At 45.6% G+C, this 21,817-nt stretch overlaps 1 long non-coding RNA gene across 2 annotated transcripts; it reads left to right on the plus strand.

Moving 5' to 3' along the window:
- The first annotated feature begins 867 nt into the window (after positions 1–867).
- Positions 868–19,879, plus strand: LOC744610 (uncharacterized). Of its 2 annotated transcripts, none has more exons than XR_001715979.3 (6): positions 868–2,002; positions 2,177–2,278; positions 2,398–2,512; positions 7,329–7,496; positions 9,661–15,757; positions 17,405–19,879. It is a non-coding gene; the product is annotated as an uncharacterized LOC744610 (long non-coding RNA). The 2 variants fall into 2 exon arrangements; XR_001715978.3 differs by having other exon boundaries at positions 9,661–15,191; positions 15,314–19,879.
- The last annotated feature ends 1,938 nt before the right edge of the window (positions 19,880–21,817 follow it).

The following is a 21,817-nucleotide window of genomic DNA, read 5'->3' on the forward strand; positions in this document are numbered from 1 at the left end:
TACTATTCTGTAACCAGTATACCTATATCCAACATTCCTGACATAGGCAAGCCAATCAATTGAGCCTTATTGTGGAAGAGACAGGAAATGTGATCACTTGAATGTGTGATATTCATTCATCCACTCATTCATTTTGCTGACCATTAATTAATTCAATTAACCCTCCTGAGTACAGCTCTGTGCTAAGCATTAGGGACTCAAGATGATTCTTATCTTCAAGGCATCCACCCTGGGGAGAAAAACAGACGTACAACTAAGCTGCAGAGGGACACATCCTTTAGTGATGGGGACACCTGGAAGGGATTGAGAGACTCCTTGCAGTTGGCCTTGGGAAGCTGGGGAGGACTTGAAACTTCTAAGTGGCCCTGGGAGCCACTGGAGGTGGGATGGGCCAGTGCCTGTAGGCCTGGGCCTGCCTGGCTGAGGATCCCAGCTGGACTACTGCCTTGCTGTCTACAAATGATGGAGCCCTTCAGTCTCAGCTTCCTCACAAGTAAAATGCAGACGGCAATGCCTCTTTCCAGTGACGTTGTGAGGATTCGATGGGAAGTTTCATGAAAGCACTTAGCAGGGTTTTTGTTGAGTGCTCAGAAGGTGATAGTTTGGTGTTGCTAGGGGAACAGAAGCCTGGGCTGAGAACAGGCCGTGGAGAGTCACAAATGGTCTTCAGCCGTCGGAAGGCACTGTTAGATTTACTCTTCACAAAGAACATTTTGGGACATCTTGGTGTACGGATTAGAAGGAAGGACAGAAGCTGGTGAGCTGTGGGCCACAGGGTCAGCAGGGAGGATACTGAAGCAGTCCACAGACGCAGCTGTGAGGGTGTCCTGGAGCTGGGGAGAGGGAGAGGAGTGGATTAGAGACGTGTTTGGAAAGTGTTAATAAGATAGGCAGGGCTGAGGGGAGAGAACAAGAGAGGGAGAAGGGGGTAGATTTTGATGAGGAGGTGACGGCAATGACAGTGACTGAGAAGGGCAATAAAGCCAGGAGCAGGCTGTGGGAAGAGGGAGTGGCTTCCCTCAGAAGAGGCGCCGCCTCCCTAGCAGTGAGCAAATGTGTTTAGGAGCTTGTTCTTCCTCCCAATCCAGAGACGGATTGCTGAGATGATTCCTGCTTTCCGGCTCCCCGACACCCGCTGTTCTTTAGATCCGCTCAGCGGCGCTTTTTCCTGTGCCATGTGCCCAGATCTGAGCGAGGCTTGGGAAGATGCGAACGGGCTGTAAAATCTGTCCCCAGAACTGGAGAGTAAGAATGCGCGGTGTGGGGCTGAGCTGAGTCCAGGGAGTGCGAGAATTTAGCAGTCGTGCTGTGCCTGGGCATTTCAGACTGTGCCACAGCCGGGCCTGCCTGTTCTGCAATGTGGCTGAGGAAGGGAGCCAGAAACGCTGCTGCAGGGCTGGCTGTGGGCAGTGGCAGGAAGCAAACAGAGGCTCTCTGGCGACTTCTCTCCCCTGGAGGCCCTCCTCCCTCTACTTCTAGCCCCACTGCTGTGGGACAGTTGCATCCTGGGGCTTTCTGTGGCTCTCCCATCAGTGCCCTGGGGCTGGCATATGCGACACCTCCTCTGCCTAGGGCATTCAGGCATTCTTCAGTACTTGGTGAGCACCTCCTAGTGCCAAGCTCTGTCCTGGTCACAGGAGAGCACTCCTATCCATGTGTTGTCCCTGTCCTCACTGCGCTTTGGGCCGGAGAGGAGCTCACTGTCTGATCCTTTTCCCCGACTGTGGCTTAAGGGGTTTCATCTCTTGCTAGAGCCCTTCTAGGCAGGCAGCAGGTCCTGGTTTGTGAGCAAGGGGCTCCTCCTCCATTTTGGAGCCTCGGCTGCCCTGCCTCCCCGGTAATCTGGTATTCTGGTAGTGCCTCTCTGGGCCCTGGTTTAAAAGGCCGAGAGAAGCTGTATTCTGGAGATCAGCTCCAGGTTCTCCCGCAGAGAGCAAGCTCCAGGCACAGGCAAAGGGTGTGGCTTCAGAGAAGAGCGAGGATCTTGCCATCTCTTTTACAGGTTGGTGCAGACTTTTTAGCAGCGTTAAACCCCTGATTGCTGTCATCAGTGGTGTGATTTTACCAGATGCTCCCTCAGTACTTTACAATCAACCTGCACTGAGCACTTTGTGTGGGGGCAGGGCCTGGTCTGGGGACTGTCAAGTGCTTTATCTTATCTAAGCCTTACCCCTAGATCCGTGGAAGGCAGAGAGAATTTGGGAACCTGTGTGCTATAAGCATGGAAAATTGGGACTCAGGTAAAAAGGCTGGTTCCTGGTCACACAGCTGGTCATGGGTGAGTGTGGTTTTTGAACTCTGATATTTGGATTCTGAGTACAGAACATGTTATATTGTGGCCCATGCCCTCCTCCTGAGTTCTTCAGTTTTAATCATTTCATTTTCTACTCTTTTTAGGCACTTTGGCAAAGGAGTGTGAGTTTTGGGGAAGCTCAAGGAAGAGGTACCAGGTAGAGAGAGGGCCAGGGCTGAGTTCACGGGCTCTTTCTAAATGGAAATGTCTCACATTCAGGTAGGTTACGGCATGCGTCAGGAATATCTTTTCTCTATAACAGTGATAAGCAATATGCAGTCATCAAGCTTTAGGAATGCAAACATCAATCTAGTAATTTCAGGAGCAAAAACCTCAGTTCAGGTGGTGGAGTCCTTTGAACATAACCTCCCTCATTCAAGTTTGAGCAGTATTGTCTCTCCAGCTGGAGCTGACCCTGCCAGGCTGGGGCTGAGGAACCATCTACCAGCCCAGGAGGGACAGAGGCTGGCCCAGAGAGATGGCATCTGCGGCCATGTGCATGCAGTTGGTGTCCTGGATTGAGGTTGAGAGAGACACATAGTCCTCTATCCTTTCCACACATATCCTCAGGAAAGGATCTAGCAGGGTGTTCATTTTTCACTATTTTGTGAGTAGTTGGAGGAGGCAATGCCACCAAGAAAGCATTTTGCTACCCTTCCTTCCTGTGTACTGAAGGCATTCTGTATATGTATATTTTACATGTAACTCCTAAAAATATGTGGACCATAAACATTTTTATTTTTCCTGAATTTTACTTTATGCAAAAAAGACATCATATTTTAAATTCTTAGTGATGAGAGTGAGACACCTGAGATGGCTCTGGTGGAAGATGGTAGGTTATACTGTACTTGGATTCCAGAAGATGAGGCCTCCCTGTGTCTGTGGGCTGGGAATTGGGGGGGCTCATCCCACCAGGTGTTGGAGGTGGGTCCTGTGGCTCCTGTAAATTGGAGGTTTCTTGCCATTTCAGGGGCCTGAGACTTATGTTGTGGAAAGACACCAGCAACAGGGAAGGGATGGTGAGTGGGGACAAGATAGACCAGCTTTGTCCTCGGTTCCATCCTCAAGATGGGTGCGGCACTTATTGTGCCCAGTAAGTTCTCACCCAGATACTACCTTACCTCTGAGGTTATATCCCTGGACATATTTTTTTTTAATTTAATTTTTATGAATACATCATAGTTGTACATATTTATGGGGTACATGTGATATTTTGATACAAGCATACAATTACTATCCAATCATAGTAGTTGGGATATCTATCACCTTAAACATTTATCATTTCCTTGTGTTAGGAACATTCAATTCTACTCTTCTAGTTATTTCAAAATATGCAATAAATTATTGTTAACTATAGCCACCCTATTGTGCTATGGAACACCAGATCTAATTTCTTCTATCTAATTGTGTTTTTGTACCCCTTAATCAACCCATTTTTAATCCCTCCTTCCCCTCTATCCTTCCCAGCCTCAGCCTCTGGTAACCATCATCTATCCTCTACCTCCATGAAGTCGCCTTTGTAGCTCCCACATATGAATGAGAACATGTGATATTTGTCTGTCTTTTTTTTATTATTTTTAATTTTTTTGAGATGGAGTCCTGCTCTGTCTCCCAGGCTGGAGTGCAGTGATGTGATCTCGGTTCACTGCAACCCCTGGGAATATTCTTGTAGCACAAACTCCGGCCACCTTCTGCCACAGCTGATACCTGTAGGATAATTATTCCAGCTTCAGAGGAAAGCGAAATGATGACCAGAGATACCCAGATATTGTTCTCGTTGTGAGTGTGGCTTTCAGTCACTTAACGATAGGGAGGTTGAGGGGAAAGAGGAAGTGCATTCCTAAGGCAAGTCGGTGGTGGTGCTTGCTCATGAGGCCTGCACTGCTGCACTGGCCTTTTCTCTGGTCAGATTTTGAGGGGTTGACACCTCAGAGTTGGCCACGAGAGCCAGGGCTTCCTGGAGCTGCATCCTTTCTGGCATGAAGACCCTGATGGGTCTGGCAGGCTTTCTCACAGCGGGAATGTTACCGAGGAGTCCACTCATGGGGTCAATCAGGGAAGTTCCTCGAGGTGGAACTCTGGGATGTTTGATCCTCTGTATGGACAGATACTGAGTCTAAGTTTAGCTGGGAGTCACTGCTCACATGGACACTGTGGCCTTCCTTAGTGCTGGGCTGTTGGGGCTTGGCGTGAACTTGTTGATCACCTAAGATGAGATATGTGGTACTTTGGCCTCTGAATTATTTATTTGTACAACTTAACAGATTTCTCAGGTGTGGAGAAAAAAATTGCAACTTAGACCAAGGACTTGTAAACTTTATTAGTACCTCTGCAGGTTTTTCATTTTTGTTTTTGAGATGGAGTCTCACTCTGTTGCCCAGGCTGGAATGGAGTGGCACATCTCAGCTCACTGCAACCTCTGCCTCATTCAAGCTATTCTCCTGCCTCCGTCTCCTGAGTAGCTGGGACTACAGGCTCCCGCCAACATGCCCGGCTAATTTTTGTATTTTTGGTAGAGATGGTGTTTCACCATATTGGCCAGGCTGGTCTCGAACTCCTGACCTTGTGATCTGCTCACCTTGGACTTCTGCAGGTTTTTAATCCCTTTGGATTAAAAAGGGATCATGACCTTCCATCTGTGAATTTCATGCAGCACCTACTAGTGACCAACACTTGTAGGAGGCTCCACCCTAATAGGCACTTTTCCACCCCCTTTAGCCTTACCACAAACCTAGGAGGGATGTACGGTTCTTACCATGTTTCTCCTGTAACTGAAAAATTGATTCTGAGCATATGACTTGCTCAAGATCCCATGCTGGCAAGTGTCTAGGCTGGCCTTTGGCCTTGGTGCACTCAATCTACCCTTTAACCCACGTGTAAGTCCAGGCGGTCCTGGGGAGGGTTTTTGGGATAAGATAACCTGGGAAATTTTCTCCTGGCTGTCATCTCAGACTGAATCTACACAAGTGGCACAGCTCTCCAGGGAAGGGTGGGCCAGTCTCTCTAGGCAAACTCTACAAATGTCCTTACAACCCTTATTGCCAGGAACTCTTTTTTTGATATTGAACTTAAATCCTCCTCACTCAAGGTTAAGCTGCAAGCTTCTCACTGCATACTAGATGGGGATGAAGTTGGTTACAATGCTCTGTGTGTAAATCTACAGTTCTTTGAGAAGACACACACACACACACACACACACACACTAAACAACCCAATTCCTCTATATGCTTTCCTTGCAATATAATAAAAAGCTCAGAGTTTTGACTTTAGGATTATTTTCTTTTGTTTGGAAAATATTCCCCAAATCAAATCTAACTTAGCTTTTGATTTCTCAAAATTAATATTTTTCTAGCTGATACAATTTCTGTATGTATATTTTATAGCAGAAATAGTTAAATTACCGAGTTTTGGAAGTTCTGGCCTATAGACTCTTAAAATTATGAAGCAGATAAACTTCCTAAAGAAATACACACCACATGTAGTAAATTCTTGGAAAGGAAGTGTCCATGAACTTAAGAGTTAAGTGATATTGTCTCCCTGAATGGAAAGGCATTAAGAAACCAGGATTTTAAATTTGAAACAATGTGTGCATCATAGCAATTTGTACTACATAAGAGGAAAAGCTGCAGCACTTGGCTCTATTCTATTTTTATTTCCATTACGGATTACTTTTGTGTGTTTTTATGAGATCCTATTCAGAAAGGAGCCAGAGCTGTGCAAGTCAACAGATTTCCATTTGGCCAATATCTGAAGTAACGGGCGTGGGTGCAGCAGGGTGAAGAGAGGGAGGTGGGATGGGAGCAGAACCCCCTGGAACCACGCAGAGCTGCCCTTGCCTCCGTTCAGCTGCCCTTGCTCCTGCCCCCGGCCCTGGCCTGCATGGTCACAACCTCCTGCAAAATGCAGAAATGTCAGAAAAATGAATGGAAATGCCCATATGGTGGGTGGAGACTTCTAGGGGAGGGACTCATTTCTGATTTTGTTCTGCAAGGGAAGGTTAGAAAGCTAAAGCAAAGGAGAGGAGAAAGGGAGACGGGGAGAGAGAGGAATGGAGAGGAAGGAAAGGGACAGGAGGTGGGGAGCCGCTGTCTGGAGGGAGAAGAAGCAGAAAACACCGGTTCTACCTCCAGGCTGCTAAAAACCTCCTCCACAGACTTAGCCCCTGAAGGAGCTGGCAGTGTGGCCCCTACCCCTCCCAGCCCCCTTGCCCCTGGCCTAGGCAGTGAGGGGGTTTGGGGAGCACAAATGGCCCCACTCCTCAGGGTCCTTTACATTCTCCACTCCCTCTCTCCATGCCTATCCTCAGGGTACCTAGTGAGGACCTCCTGAGCCTGCTCTCCAGTGGGGGCTGTGCCACCCTTGCCTCCCCCTTCAACCTCCACAGGCCTCAGCAAGTCCCTCCTCACACAGCAGACGCCCTGGCCCACCCTCCTCACTAGCCGCCTCTCCTGCCACCCCTGCCTGGAACCCTGTGCTTTTGCTGCCCAGAAGTGTTGGCAGTTTCCCCACAAAACCAAGTGGTGCACATCTTGCTTCCTAAGTCTGGAATAACAAACACAACAATCACTACACCAGCTCATGCCCGTGCCAGGCATGGGCTCAGCCCTTGACATGCACAGCCCTACCAGGTGGGCACCAGAGTTGTCTCTGCTTTCCAGAGCTTACACTGAAGCTTGGAGAGACTAGCCAATTTAAGGGGAGGCTGGCTGGCCTGTGCAGGAAGGTGTAATAGACAAGAAAAGGGACACAAAAAAAGAATGAATATACATCTAGCACCCACTAAGTACCAGACCATGCTAGGCATGAGTGTTACTTCCGGATCTAAGACACTGATTTGAATGCCAAGCAGTCATATTTTTCTAGAACAGAGATTTTTGATCACTGTTTAGTCAGAAAAGAGACATTTCATCTTCTGCAGACTGTATTTTCTTGCTATTTAAGCCACGGCATTTTCTGGTTTGATAAGGTAAAGGGAGTCTCTCTCACCTGCCCCTTTTCCTATTGTCAATCTTCTTTTTTGTTCCTTTGCTTGCAGCTGTTGTCTGCCTTTGAGTCACACAGAACCACTTGCAGGAAGAACTCTAGAGAATTTGGGAAGAAAGGGGGAGAGGACAGACAAAAGATGCATTTTTTTTTCAAGAAGCAGGAAAATGTAAGGAAAATTGAAGGTGTTCTCAAGTGTGTCTGCTGCTGCCTGACACAGGTAACATTTCTTTAGTTGGCTTCGCTTCCCCTCCCTCATGCCTAGCCAGTTCTTCATCATTTTTTAACATCTCTTGAGGGACAGGGACATGAAAGTGAACCGCAGGTCAAAGGCAAGAATTAGGGGTTCTGGGGCCCTTTGTCGGACGGCCTCGCTGCTCCTTTGCGCCCATGCCTTCCCGGGAGCTGGTACAGTGGCTCAGAGCTCCAGCCACATCAGCCTCTCCTGAATGACAGCATCACACCTTCCTCCATCCCATTTACATTTCAAACTGCCACCCGCCTGCTCTTGATTAATTATTTAGTAACCCTGGCCACTTGTGAGCCTTTCGGAGCTCATATTTCACGTCAAAGGTCCAATCCTTTTTTATCCAAATCTTCTTTCCCTGAATCCATGTGTAGTTTTCTACATGAAATGCTATGGTATTCCTTTTGCAGCCTCAACACCCAAGGTATTGGCCTCCCTTCTTTGTGGCAGAAACTCCTGGACATTCAGCCACCGGTCATTCATAAGACCGGAGTCTACCTGCCTGGTTCCTTCCCTACCTACTTCTGACTTTGGTCAACTCTATTATTATTGTTGTTATTATTATTATTTTTAAGACAGGGTCTCACTCTGTTTCCCACGCTAGAGTGCAGTGATTTGATCATAGCTCACTACAGCCTTGAACTCCTAGGTTCACACGATCCTGCTGTCTCAACCTCCTGAGTAGCTGGGACTACAGGTGCATGCTACTGACCGGCTTAACTCTATTTTAAAATAAGTAAATAAAGGAGTCTGGAAGGCACAGCCACAGGCCCTCTTCTGTCTTTAATTATTGATGGAATCTGTGTGAAGAAGTGGGAGAGATGTGGGCGTTAGAATTCGAGAGCATTTCAGTATGTCCCTGGCTCTGGCACTTCTTTGCTGTGTGAGATAATGGGAAAGTTGCACACTCTGAGCCTTACTTTCTTTACCTCTACAATGGGTATGGAAATATAGAGGCGGCATGGGTGTTAAGATGGATTCATGAAGGAGTAGCAAGAATAATACACACTGAGTTCTGACCATGAGGATTTAATGACTCTCTCAAACAATGCAAGTCAGATAACCCGCACAGGATCAGTCCTCAAGAACAGTTAGGATGGCCGGGCATGGTGGCTCATGCCTGTAATCCCAGCACTTTGGGAGGCCGAGGTGGGCGAATCACTTGAGCCTAGGAGTTCGAGACCAGACTGGCCAACGTGACAAAACCCCATCTCTACTAAAAGTACAAAAATTAGCCGAGCATGGTGGCGGGCACCTGTATTCCCAGCTACTCAGGAGGCTGAGGCAGGAGAATCGCTTGAACACAGGAAACAGAGGCTGCAGTGAACTTAGATTGTGCCACTGCACTCCAGCCTGGGCGACAGAGTGAGGCTCTGTCACAAAACAAACAAACAACTAAAAAACCAGTTAGGTAGTTTATACCATGACACCTTTACCCTATGTAAAATTCTTACCAATACTGATGTGAAGTGGTATGAAAATTGCACGGTAAATAGTAACTTTTCAGTTTGTATCTTTTGAACTTTGGAATTCTATTTCTTACACTAATTAGTGGTGTGACTTTAGAAAATGTACTTCATTTGTATGGGCCTCAGTTTCATCATCTGCAAAATGGTCCCCACTGAACCTACCTCTGAAAAGTGTGAAAAAATCAAAGAGCTAAGGTAGGTTAACACCTGGCACATAATAAGCATTCAAAAAATGGTCTTGTTTTTTTGACATCATGGTTATTTAATGTCAGTTCATAGATAAGCTTTTATCAATTCTCAAAAAAAAGGAATGTTCATATTTTTCCATTTTGTTACCAAAAGTATGATTAGATTTTAAAGAAAACAGAGCACATCTTTCACCACATGACAATAAGGAATCTACTCTTTTTTGGCAAGAAAAAAAAAGCCATAAACACAACTGACATTAATTCTCTGTGCATATTGCATCTTGCATCCTTGTTTTACAGTTTTCGGAAACCAAGCGTCCGTCTGTCTCTAAAGACCTACTCTAGGTTCTAGAAAAGAAAACACCATCTAGATCTGTTGGTGCTATCAATTTGGCTGACTTAAAGCCCCTTGCGTGACTTCCTTCTGCTGGCGCGTCCGTGAGGCCGGGATGCTGATTTATGGCTGCCTCTGTTCCGCAGGTTAACCCCGTCGCAGGTCACTCCGCTCTGTTAATTGCATCCTAACCTTCCTCGGCTCTTCGGCAGCGAAATCGCAGCAGAGGAGATGGAGCAGCTTCGTGCGCATTGCTCATTTGCGCCAACGTGAAAAGAACTGCCAGGATGCCCAGGACACCAGCTCCCTGGCTTCTGCGGGGCTTGCACAGTCCTGAATCAGCCCGAGAGCTGTGGATCTGCGTCCCCTGGCTGCATAGCCGACTGCCGGCTCCATGGAGGGGCCTGTGCCGGAGAACGCACATGTTGACTTATTTCTTCAGTCTAGGCCTTTCTTGGCCCCCTTGGTTATTCATTCTAGATGATACACCTCGTATTTCAGTTCAAATGTCTTACGGAAGAGGCATTGAAGACAGAGTGGATGCCCGTGTTCTTTGGCAGTAGGTAGTATTTACCACTCCGGCTGTAGTAAAAGAACAAAAGGAGAAATTACACCTATTTCTCATATTTAAGGGAAAAGCAATTAAATCACCAAAGTCAGATTCTCGAGTAATTGCTGGGCCCTTGGAGGGGCGGGCAAGGTGAGGTGTGAGGCCCCAGATCTCTGTCTTGTGTGGGGCTGACACTGCCTGCTGGGGACTCCAAGCAGAGGCGGGGCCAGGGAAGGCAGCATGCAGGGGGAAACCGAGAGCCTCTTGCCAGCCTCCCCTCCCAGCTGCTATCCATGCACTTGTCGTAGCTTCCCCGCTGTCCTCAGGCCAGGCAAGAGGTAGCAGGGCTCCAGCTACAGAAGTTATAGGAGGCGACTCTCAGAGCCTTGGTTTCCTCCATTTGAAATACTGAGAACAGTATCTTCCATACCTAGTTTCTAAAAGTTGTTATGAAGATTACGTAGATTCATACCTGTGAAGGCTGGTGAAAGAATAAAACAGCCTAAACACACAAGGTGTTAAAAACATCCCTTCCAACTAAATAATAGATGAGTTGGAATCCCAAGCATGCCGGACAGCAGCAGTCACAGCGGAGGGGTGGGGGCCCCGGCCCTTACCAGGTGACCTCCCATCGGTCAGGAGGACAATGGCATGTGGCAGTGCCGAGCACCACCTGGCTGGGATCACTTCTCCCGCCTTCTTTTCTCCTTCTCCGGCCTGGGTCGGTAGCATGGTCCGGAGAGCCAGCAGGCAGTCTCTCCCAGTCCGCAGAGGCAGAGGAGCTGTCTGAATGTGCAGGGCGGCCACTGCCAACGCAGCCTGGGATCAGGAGCTGCCCTGCCCCCGGTGATCTCTGCAAATCAATGCTTACCCAGAAGGAAAACCAATTTACATTGGGTGAGTAACAGAGAATGCCAAGTTCGTGTTAGGAGATGAAGTTCTTTTGGATGAAGGGAGGCCGGAGCCCTTTAAAAATAGTATTTTATTTGTATGTGTTCCCACTGCTGAGTAAGGTGTTCCTTAGGCCAGCTCTGGGCAAAATTGGGAAGCTCCGTTTCAGCTCCCCCAAGCCCCACTTGTTTTAAAATAGGTATGTGAAAACTGTTACAATATCCAGGCAAGATGGACAATAGTAGAACTGACATTCAATCTTCATTTTGAAGAGCAGTTAAATGGGAGTGAGATTATAACACTGCTAAAATAAGATTAATGTTATAATAAATGCTAGCATCCCAGAACAATTGAATAGAAATATAATGAACAGCCAAGGCTGGTAAGTGGAAATGTCATCAACGGCCACATAGGTAGAGTAAGTTACTACCTTTGAGGATTGAGTTGGACTGTGCATAAAATGAGATCCAGAATAACTGTGGCTTTAGCTAGATAGAGGTTTATTTCTTTCTTACATAAAAATCTGGACACCACCCTCCCTCTTTTCTCTGTGTCCTCTGGAGTGAGGGCAACTTTGCTTATCTAACACACTAGACGCTGGGGTGTCTGGCCTCCATTGCTCATTGCTTCTTCTTTCTTGTGGTTCCACATGGGCTTCTGTTCCCCCAGGATACCTCTAGGTCCAAGATGACTGCTGTAGCACTGCCCATCACGCCTGCATTCCTGCCAGCAAGAAAGAGGAATGAGGAAGACGTGGCAAAGAGCAGACACCTGCTGTCTCTTAAAGAAGATTCCCAGAAACTGCAGCACACACTTTCACTTACATCCCATGGGCTGAGCCTTGGTCTAGGACTATACCTAGCTGTCTCTATTCAGTCAGCCAGTGCCTGCAAAAAACAAGTACTATGAAAGAAGTGGGAAGCACACTGGCCACCACTGATGATCTCTGTCATTTGTGTAATTTCCAGATTTCTGGGAAGTGCCTCTGCCTTCCCCTACCTTCCTGCATCTCCCAGTCCACTTAGCTGATGCCTGCATTCTCAACAGTTGTTAAGTCTCTCACTAAGACAAAGAGGACTTTCTCATGCCGAAACCTTCTTGCTCCAGGTCATTTGGAGAGTTCCCGGTGCTGATTTGTTTTTTTCCCCCCAATATTTCCCCAGCCCAACTGAGCTGATTTCCGGGTGATTCACCTCCAAGATATTTTTTTTCCTGTTGTCCACCCTCTCAGAGGGCATTACCTATTCAAGCAGACAGCATTCACTGAGGCTCACTATATGCCAGCTCTTACACTCGGTTTTATATTCTTCTTCTCACGTAGTCTCTAGCACAGCTCTAAGAGATGATTGCTCTTCATGGAAATTAGGATCAAAATCGTGGTACACACCAGTGTGATCCTATGCCCTAGCCCTGCTGCCAATCTTTATGCCACACTACCTCTCCTGTATCCTGTATGATCTCTGTCACCATGCCCATCTTATAGGTTAGGGAAGAAGGTGAATAAGTTTCCATGGTAGGCCTGACATGGGGCTGAGTCCTGGGGAGAAGGCACATTTCTCTTGGTCCTAGTTCTCAAGGCATGTGTGTAAAGCAGAGGGGAGGGGAGCTGGAGGAAGTTAACACAATTCCTATATGATATAAGGCCAACTGGGATGTTTTCTAAGAGGTGAAAGTAGGTTACTTTCACTGCAGATGTTCAGGAGATGTAAGGTTGAGACACCTGAAGGGTGGCATGAAACGAGTCAACTACTCTGCCCCAGCTACCCCTCCTTTCCTGTGGCTTGGCTGTAGGGCTTCACCAGTCCACACCCAGTCGAGTTAAGGTCCTTATTGTGTGAGCCAGCTGTCAGCTGGGTTCCCGCCTAGGAGAATCTGGTCAAATTTTACTGGAATCCTCATTCCGTGGCCTTGGAAGAACTCAGAGTCCTTCCTGCAATTTCTTTTCCTTAGTGCTTTCTTCCTTCAGCCTCCCTTAGCCTCATTGCCTGAATGTCACCTCCTTAGTCCATGCCACTGTTTTCATGGAAGGTCATTCTCAAGCCTGTTTCTCAGTTTAGCAGCTTTATTGGAGAATCATTCTCTGAGATAGGACCCCCTCCTAGGAATCCCCCCAGTCTTTTATTAGAAAAGGCCCACCCTTTTTGCCTTTTCTCTCCCTCCTCTGGGATGACTTCAGCTTTATGTCTAACACATGATTCCTCAACATTTGCGAATTTTATACTCAACCAATTTATGAAAGTATTTTTCTCACCAAGACCTGATTTCTTATGCTGTAAGAGATCCTGGAGAATTAAGTTTCCTTCTCTTGTTACTCTTGACGTTTTGGTGACTGTATTGGTAGAGCAGAAGTTAATCTAAATCTCCAGGTCAAAAAGCAATGCCGTGATGCTGTTGAAAGTGGTGATGAGAAACCCTGGTCCCTCATGTGGGCCTGGGAGGCAGGGCCTTGAGATTATGGTGAGGTCATTGGCCCTGAAGCAATGGGACTGGCTACTTGTCAGATGTGGCAGTTGCTAACAATTGTGAAGATGGTTGTAATGAAAACACCTGCTTCACAATATATGAGTTGGGCCATTGATGGAAGCCCTAGAGATACTTAGTGCTTACCACATCCAGGTATTCATTCCTGAGCACATGAGAAGACTCAAGTTGTCCTGAAAGTAGTTCAAGATCATCTAACCAGCACTACCCAGTGGACTTTGAGTAAAAAGGCATATCATTTTTGTTCTGAGGCAGTTAAGAGTCTCCCATGCTCACTCTATCCGTGGGAGCCAGGAGTTGAAATGGTAGCAGCATGGAATGGGAAGACCTTAGATCCTTGAGACATCAGATGGAGGAGAGTCCTGCTGACCTGCATCAGACTTTGCATGAACAACATATAATCTTCTATAAGGTTGAACCCCTGCTACTTTATTTGTTACTGTAGCATAGCAGAGTGTGTCCCAACAAACACAGATAATATGGAAATGTATATAGCTTTTACTCAGCTCTGCCACTGGGATATTTCTGGATATTTAGTAGCTTCCAAAGGTTTGCTGGTTAAGGGGTGTTTTGGAAGAAGAAAGGGATGATTTTCTGTATTCTTTACTTATTTCTGTTGTTTTTTTCTTAAGTGGTCATCATTTCAAAAAGACTAGGTAATAAGGTGAGAGGTACTGAAATAGAAGTGCCAACAGACAAAATTGGAGAGAAGCATTTGGTAGGATGGTTTGCAAAAAACCCCTCAAGCCTCTGCTTGCCTAATTGATATGCTGTTCTGGAACAATTCAGCCTGACACAGGTGCTCCTGCAGGTTAGTTAAAAGGAGAGTGCAGTGCGGAATCCATATGCTACCATTCCGCCTTTCAAAGCAGCAGAGAATCTGAGGCTGTGTCTCCATTAGTAATCACCAGACATAACAGTTAAACATGTATCACACCAGGCTCAAAAATCCCTGGAAGATACTTTGTGTCCATTCTGTTCTACTCTGAATCTGTTCATAATATTGGTAAAATGGGACAAGAGGTTGGAGAAGAAGAAGAAGGGAAGGAAACCCCCGACAAGATTTGGAAAGCAGAGAATTCACATATTCTACTCTTGGAAGCTTAAAGAGTGTCCAACAGAGTGCCTAATAAAGCGTAAAGTGAATATTTATTGAACCAATGGTGACCATGTGCTAAGAGGTTGAACATATCAGTTATCAGTGGAGATTCTGGCTATGAAGAGAGGTGGTTAGTACCATCCAGTGCAGCTCACCACCTGACACACACATGGCAAGGTCTGGGACAGCTAAGCCTGCATATGCTGTGTGTAGTTTAATTCTCTTTTCCATATTCTTTGATCCAGTTCCTGTGGGTGTGGACATTCCAGTCACAGAACAGCAGCTCTACATCTAGGAGGCTCCTGAAGAACCCAAACTAACTATGAAAATGCAAGTGAAAAGTCCTGCTCTGGTGTGTTACAGGTGCTGCTTCTAGAAAACCCCTTTATTAGAAAGCAGCATGAAACCAGCGTTGGGATATAAGAGGATGTGCTTTGTTAAAAGAAAACCTCTTTCTAATACTCCCAACCAAAGAGCCAGAGGTCTTGTCTAACTAAATGCCACCTTTCTGTGATTCTTGGAGCTTCATCTTCAAAGACTGAGAGGATCCTCCTTCATCTGAAACCTCTCAGAAAGGGAAAGGTTGGTCGTGACTTGTCCCCTCAACAAGGAACTTCAGGAACTGCCAACTGTGTTCAGTAACCCTTCTCTGACAGGTGAATACGTGAGGGGTCCTGGAACTATTATGCCAATTCTCCATGTTGGTGGGTTGCCAACGTTTACTTGTCTTATTGAGAAAGGAAAGAATGAGCAAAGAAATCTTTCCTTTTCTTTCCAGGATGCTCTCCAGAAAAATTCCTGCTAGCTTGACTCAGAAGAAGAGCAGCCTGTGCATGAGCCTGTTCCCCTTGAGAATTTCCTCTTCCTTCATTAGTGTCTTGCGATGGCCACATTTTCCATTTCTGTGACTTCCTACCAGCTTTTCAAATGCTTAACTACAAACTAAAGTTATTCTGGCATTGGCAATGTGATCTCTGGATTCTCACAACTAGCTTTCCTCAAGATGAATATTGGGACGAGTTTGGTAGCAGACTGTATGATAAGGAGCACTGGAGTGGGAGTCAGAAAGCATTGTGAACCCTACAGGGCAAGTGACTTCATCTCTCTCAATCTCATTGTCATCAACCGTAAGTGAGAGTGAATGAAGGATGCTCCCAACTGTCAAACCCTGTAAGTCAAGAAAACCTGTGCTCCAGAGGAGAACATGAACATTGGCAAAAAGGTATTTATACATCCTTCACCATATTTTTGTAGATGAGTCTGAAAGAATTTTGAATTCACCTAGCAATTGCACTATCCTGATTTCATATGGAAAACACAGTTTCAAGAAGTTAACCGCAAGGCTTGCACACTGGCTGGCTTCCAGCCTTCTCCTCACAGAGTAGATTAACTAATCCAGACAATTACTGTCAAACAAAGGAGCAGGTTGGAAATTCTTGGAGGATTTTTTTTTTGGTACAGCTTGTATAGTTAAATTGAGAGACCTCAAGTGGAATTGTTTTCATGAATAATTTAAGTAACTATTCTATTTATCTAGTGCTTGTTGGGTAAAAATTTACAAAAATTATGAAAGTTGGATCAACTGACCAATTTGAAGGACAAACATGATTCCAGCTTTCTTTTACTTTATTTTTTCCCCTAGGACCACAGCAATTAGAATAATTTTATCACGAGTTTGAGCAAATAAGTCATCCAATCCCAAACTGAAAGTAATTGAAAAGTAAACCATCACAACATCCCACCTCAAACAGGTGTACTGGGAAGCAGTGTGTGTATATAGCACACCTTATAAAATGAAATAGGCAGGGTACAAAATTTCTGAAAACAGAATCTCTCAATTAGGACCTTCCCCATGTGTATGCCATTACCTTGATAAAATTGAGACTTGACCAGTGGCTCAATAAATTTGGGGAAAACAGAAACAATTAAGTTCTCACTTCAGATTCATACTTTTTAAATTTTCTTTTATATTTTCAGATTTATGGTCTTAATGCAGGCTAGGTATTGCATTTTGACAATGGAATCTGAAACAGCTACGACTCTAGATTTTGTAAATTCTTCTTGACCATAGCAGTGGCTTAGTTTTAACTGTGATTACTGTCTCATTGGTCAAACTGTTTTGACAGAAAGGACATTTTATTGAGAGGTTAGTCCCCAAAAGACATGCTTTGGAGATCTTTTTCAAATGTTCAAATAATGGATGGCTTAGTTTATACTCTTTACCCGAAAATGAAAATTCTGGCATTCTCATTAGCCTTCTCACAAAGCAAGTCTTTAAAGCTTCCCCAACACATGTGAAAACCGAATTTTATGAGGATTCAAGACCAGCCAGGAAACTTTAGTAAAGACTAGATTTCAGAACAGCAGATCTTTAGTTGTGCAAAGGACATTGCTAAACTTCTGGGTTGGAAGGTATCCTGATATACCTAATTCTATTTATGAAACTGCATATGTGCTTTGAAACTCCGTTTAGATCCAGCTCTTTCAGTTAGAGATGGAAACCATATGTGTGTCTAAGGCCCTTATGTTTTGCCTTGGAGAGTCTTAGATTTTGTTTTGATTTCAAACTTGGCATCATTTTCAGATTTGGAGGCATCCTGGGTATGTCCTTGACCCTCTGTGTCATGCAGAAACATTTTTGTTATCCATTATTACTCTTCTTAGATGAGTCTCAGGGCCATATGCTTCGAAAGGTGTTGTGCCTTTCTTTCTCAGAAAAGTTATTCTAAGTAAAACAGAGATCCAAAGAAAATATGTGGAACATTCAGGCTCACAATCTTGTACATAGTAAAATAGTTTTTTGTTTATTGTTTATTTGAATTAATCAGGTCTGCTTTTCCCCTTTATTCCTTATTTCTTTTGTGGGAAGTGAACTAAAGCTTCTGCTGCACCATGAACCCAAGAATTGTAGACATATCCCAGTGGCCAGATGGCTGACTACCCACCAAGTCTACCTTCCCATTCTCTCAAGGTAATGAGCTAGCTGTAGCCCAATATGTGACCTCTCAGTTGGTGGCTATGTTTCAAGAGCCACTTGCAGGTGTGTGTCTGAGTTCCTTCCAGAGGAATGTGAGCAGAAGGGACAGGAGACATTTCTAGGCCCTGGGTCTGACATACAGCCTTCCCTGTGGTTGGTGCTGAACTACAGAGTAGCCGAAGACCAACTGGCTTTGAGCATACAGGTGCAGGACTACTGTATGAGAGATGAAAAACCTTCTTTGTCCTTAAAATGAACTTTTTCCCTAAAATTACATGTAGACCTTGGGGCTCATGCATAAGAATTAAAGAGAAAGTGGGAAAGAAATCTCTTTTTGTTTCCTTGCATAGAACGGAGACATGGAGGAGTTTGGTGTCTTAGTAAGTAGTTGGCTTTGGCTGAAATGAGTGTATGTGGGTGTGTGAGTGTGAGAGAGAGAGAGAGTGTGTGTGTGTGTGTGTGTGTGTACGTGTTGGGGGCTGGGGCCCAGGACGAGGGGTTGTGGATTACAGGAGGCCTCTTTTTTAAATTTAAATTAAAATTTTTTTTTGAGACAGAGTCTCACTCTGTCACGCAGCTTGGAGTGCAGTGTTTGATCATAGTTCATTGCAGCCTCAACCTCCCTGGCTCAAGCAATTCTCCTACCTCAACCTCCTAAGTAGTTGGCACCACAAATGTGCATCACCATGCCTAGCTAATTTTTTTTTTTTATTTTTGGTAGAGACAGAATCTCTCCATGTTGCCCAGGCTGGTCTTGAACTCCTGGGCTCAAGCAAGCAATCCTCCTGCCTCGGCCTCCCAAAGTGCTGGGATTACAAGTGTGAGTCACTTCGCCCTGCTGAAAGACTTCTTAGTGAGCACAACAAGGACAAGCACTGGGGTCAGATTCCCAAGGTGGACCCACATTTGAGGGATGGTCATGGTCATAGAAAGTTTAAGGGAGCAAAAGAGTCCAGGAAAATAATGAAGCAGCAAATGCTGGAGAAAGTGGTATCACGAAGCCAAGGAAGAAGATTCCAATTGATACAGATATTTGCTACTACATTTTTTGCTGGTTTTTTTTTGAAATGAGAATAATTCTTATTTTTCTTCTATAAGAATTTTTCTTACGAAATAAGAAGTTTTCAAAGGGAATTCAATGAAAAAATTAACCAATTTATCCTTTGGTCCTAGGGCTTGGTTTAGATGAATAAATACCCATATCTTGTACCCAGTGCTACCTGTGACAGTCTAGTTGCTCCAAATACTTGCTCTGCCTCTTTGAATAGTACTTTTTCCAAGCTGCTTTAAAGTTCTAATTTTTTAGCAATAATTTTAATGGCTTTGTCATTGTTGAGGAGAAGGTGGTAAAGTATCATGGAGATAAGAGAAACCGGATCTATAGAGTCAAAGAGAAGAGAAGCAAAGGAATACTTAATTGGATGATTTAAGACAAGTTCCATTCCACTTTTTAAAAATTAGTTGAAAAATTTTAGACTGAGGCGATTGAGAAACTTGTTTCAAGACTTCAGAATTTATGGGTTAGGATATGCAGGAATGAGGTCTATGTTTCTCCAACTTGTCCTGTCTTATTTGACTAAGCATAATGGTGAAAGGTACAGATTTGAAAATCAGGTGGCCTGGAGTCACGGCCCTGCTCAGCCACTCATTAGCTGTGTGATTTCAGTCAAGTTAGTCAGCTTCTCTGTGCCACAGCTTCTTCATCTGCAAAATGGGGATAACGACAGAATCTGTCACAGCCCAGGTTCTCCCCACGGTGGAGTGTGAACAAAGAGATCTATCTTTCTGAGTTGCTTATCTTAGAAAGAGATCCCAGATAGCAGGAGAGAGAGACAGGGGAGGTGGGACAGGGACAAAGGGAAGGCCAACTCAAGGATGTGTGTTAGGATGGCCACTGCTGTGGGTGACAGATTGCTCCAATGTTGAGGACTTGATCTGTCTTGTGAAGACACTGCATTTGGCACCAGGCTGTTCATTTTAATCAGTCTTTCATAACCTTCTCACTGTGTCCTTTTCACATGTTCTGCCATGTCTTCATGTCTTTTTCTTCTTCTTCTTTTTTTTTTTAAGATGGAGTCTCGCTCTGTTGCCCAGGCTGGAGTGCAGTGGCGCGATCTTGGCTCACTGCAAGCTCCGCCTCCCAGGTTCATGCCATTCTCCTGCCTCAGCCTCCCGAGTAGCTGGGACTACAGGCGCCCACCACCACGCCCTGCTATTTTTTTTCTTTTTTGTATTTTTAGTGGAGACAGGGTTTCACCGTGTTAGCCAGGGTGGTCTCGATCTCCTGACCTCGTGATCCACCTGTCTCGGCCTCCCAAAGTGCTGTGATTACAGGCATGAGCCACCGCCACCGTGGCCAGCCCCTTTCTTTCCTTCCTTTCTTCCCTCCCTCCCTCCCTCCCTCCCACCTTCCTTCCTTCCTTCACTTCCTTCCTTCCTTCCTTCCCTCCCTCCCTCCCTCCCACCTTCCTTCCTTCCCTTCCTTCCTTCCTTCCCTCCCTCCCTCCCTCCCACCTTCCTTCCTTCCTTCTCTTCCTTCCTTCCTTCCTCCCTCCCTCCCTCCCTCTCTCTCTCTCTCTCTGTCTTTCTTTCTTTCTTCTCAGGGTCTTTCTCTGTCACTCAGGCTGGAGTACAGTGGCACAATCATAGCTTACTGCAGCCTTGAACTGCTGGGCCCAAGCCATCCTCCCAGCATAGCCTCCCAAGTAGCTGCAGCAGTACCTGGGACTACAGGCATGCACCACCCCTGCCCAGCTCATTCATTTTATTTTATTTTTTGTAGAGTTGGGGTCTCCTTACGTTGCCCAGGTTGGTCTCAAATTCCTGGCCTCAAGTGACCCTTCTTTCTCAACCCCCTAAAGTGCTGGGATTACAGGCATGAATGAGCCACTGCACTGGGTCATTTTCCCTTTTTTTGCTGTATGTCGCTACCTACCTTGTTCTAACTTCAAGGAATCATCAAAAGCAGGTATGGGAACTCACAAGTGATTGCCCATGTCAACAATTCCTCCCCAACCAGCCCTACAACCCTATTGCCCTGTGCCTCTATCTTCTGGTTTCTGCTGGTACATATCCATCAAGTCCTGCCATCCTTTCAGCGTGTGAGTCATTTCCATTCATATCAAGGACTTTATTTTCCCACACAGTCTCTGCTGAGGCAAAGCGGGTGGGGTGGGAACAGATCCTGAGAAGGACAGGCATTGTGGTCTGAGAAGCACGCTCTAGGTGAGATGTCTGCAGGGATCCAGGTGGGGAAGGCTGCTCTCTTCCATCACAGAGCAGGGCATTGCTTGTGCCAGTACAGAGAGTTCAGGGCATCTGACGTTCAAGATTCTCAGGCTCAGCTCATCCACCAGCCTGCCTGGCCTCTACAAGGTCTCAGGGACTTATGCTTTCCTGTGAGTGCCCTGATTTCCACATAGCAGACCTGTCCTGGCTGTACACGCAGTCTCCTGTGCACTTCTGCCTCTCTTCATAAGACCTTGACTGTGATTTTGAGCCTACATTGAGGTGAGAGTTGACTCATCTGAGCCTGTTGTTTTCTTTTTTATTAACTTCCTCATATTCAAATTTATCTTTTAAATTAATAGACTTTTTAAGGGTAATTTTGCATTCACAGGAAAAATGAGAGGAAAGTACGGAGAGTTCCCATGTACCCCTCCCTTTACCCCCCTGCACAGTTCTTTTATTATTAATGTCTTACATTAGGGGGGGTACATTCATTACAACTGAATGAGCCAATATTGATATGTTGGTAGGAACTGAAGTCCATACTTTACATCAGGGTTCAAGGTTGATGCTGCTTATTCTATGGGTGTGATAAATGCAGAATGAATGACATGTGTGGTTTCCTTTTTAATGATTGTCACTAACCTGATGCTTCACCATCACCTGTCCCCCATCCCAATCAATCACAGACAAGAGTCATAGAGACTGACTGCACAAACCCACTCACCCCAGCAGTGACATCTTTATGGCCATCTGATTGATTGGTCGGTGACCCCGCTCTAGTATTTTATTCTGAGCATACTATTTCCAGGGCTATCCTTTTACCAATTGCCTTAGTCTCCTAGGGCTGCCATTCAAAATATCACAGCCTGGGTGGCTTAAACGACAGACATGTATTTCTAACCATTCTGGAAGCTGGAGATCCAAGACCAAGGTGCTGCCAGGGTTGATGTGTTTTGTGGTTTCCTGTGACAGCTGCCTTCTCACTGTGTCCTCATATGAACTCTTCTTTGTGTGCATGTGTGTGGGAGGGGAGAGAGTGAGAGAGAGAGAGAGCGGAGTTCACCTTCTGAGGTC

The sequence above is a fragment of the Pan troglodytes genome, chromosome 12 (genome assembly GCF_028858775.2).
Source record: "Pan troglodytes isolate AG18354 chromosome 12, NHGRI_mPanTro3-v2.0_pri, whole genome shotgun sequence".
Classification (NCBI taxonomy): domain Eukaryota; kingdom Metazoa; phylum Chordata; class Mammalia; order Primates; family Hominidae; genus Pan; species Pan troglodytes.